The sequence below is a fragment of the Pteropus vampyrus genome, unplaced genomic scaffold, assembly GCF_000151845.1.
Source record: "Pteropus vampyrus isolate Shadow unplaced genomic scaffold, Pvam_2.0 Scaffold153, whole genome shotgun sequence".
NCBI classification, from domain to species: domain Eukaryota; kingdom Metazoa; phylum Chordata; class Mammalia; order Chiroptera; family Pteropodidae; genus Pteropus; species Pteropus vampyrus.
Genome location: NW_011888934.1, coordinates 3,489,876 through 3,491,652, shown reverse-complemented (window position 1 = coordinate 3,491,652; position 1,777 = coordinate 3,489,876).

The following is a 1,777-nucleotide window of genomic DNA, read 5'->3' as shown; positions in this document are numbered from 1 at the left end:
AAATTTGGACCACAGAGTTGGTTTTTTTTCAGGGTGAATCTCATAAAGTTCAGCTTTGAGAGAAAATACTTTAGAAAATGGTGCATTACTCTGTACACATATCCTTAAAGCCATTGTCTAGAATGGCTAAGTTAAGTGAGTGACAGAATACAGAAAAAGTTGCCCTCCTTTCTTTTAGTAGTATAACTATAATACATTTCAACTAACAATGGGAATTTCGACACCTGAAATTTGAAATGTTTTAGATCAGGAAAAGCCCCAATCTTCCTAGAAAAAAAGTAGTCTTAAAACTGTTCCTAAATCAGTTACTTTGACACTGGGTATATGGAGGCTATATGGAGCTGGTCATATAGAGGATGCTTAATCCTAATGAGCATCTAACTTCTATTCCTGCGAAGCCTGTTGAAATTAACCCATAGAGGAGACAGATATGCCACATGGTTTGGGCCAGATGACTTTGTAGATTATCTTCAGTCTAGGAGTCTGTTTTTATCAGATGAGAGTCACTTATAATGTTACAGCCTACAGCTGTTTTTGTGATTGATTAAGGGCCTGGTTTCAGTGTTCCTACTAAGGCAAAAAAAAAAAAAAATCAGCCTCTTAAAGACATTATCAGTTTCTTTGTTATTTATTTACTACTTTTACTACTTATAGCAAAGAATATATTAATACAATTTTCTAATTAATTAGTCTTCTTGAAGAATTGAAGAATAGCTACGATGATGCACTAGTTCTTTAGGCACCAAAAAGCAGATTCACTTTATGGGTATTTTGTTTGCATGGTTTTCCATTTCCTTGCAGTTCTGGATAACCTTCCATCAGCATATTCCTTGAAATGAGCTTGAAGTATTTGTTCTATATTTTATATTGAACTTGGGCTCCTGTCTTTTGGAGACAAATGACTTGTTAACATATTGTTTTTGAAGCACAATTTGCATTTCTATGAACCAGGGATTAGGCATTGTGTGTAGATTAGGAATAATTTATGTCTAATAAATAATTGATGTTTTTTCCTATTCCGAGATTTTGTTCTGCATAACATGAGAAGAGCAGAGTATTCCCTAGTGATGACGAGAGAAAGCATTTTTCAAGTGCAAATAACTCTAAAACATTGAAATTAGCTGCAGTGTTTTAACCAATTCACTGCTAAATATCTGAACCTATTGGATCTTAGAATTTTTTTGTCATTATTCTTGTCTTCTGAAATTAGAAAATCTGTGCCTATAATAATGCCCTATGTATGCAAAACTTAAAAACTTGATGACCTCACATATCTAGATGCACTGATAAACTAGAGAGGATACCAAGATGACCTCTGGACAATCAGAAAAGGAGCCATAATGCTGATAACACTAACACTCACTAATTTTTGTTAAGGGGAAGTGCTCACTTAAAGTAATTAATCTACATATAATTTTAATAGGATTTTTGAATTTAAAAGGAATTATAGATTTCGTGTAATAATTCTAATAATGCAAAATACTTACAGTAAAAAGTAACTCTGCTGCCTCCCTAATTCCAATTCAACTTTCCAGCAACAAAAAGTGTTAATGATTTCCAGTCTCTAAAATTCAGCAAGCCTAGCAGTTTTATTTGTTAGATTAAAACAGCCAATTAGAAGAACTAGAAGGGCACCCAGAAGGAATTGGAAGCCCTAACAGTCTGTCTGTAAGAACAGAAACAAAACTAAGCAGCAAAAAACAAACACACCAAAAAAAAACCCTCAAAAAACAAAAAAACAAAAAACCCATATTAACATAATCACAAATACTTCAAA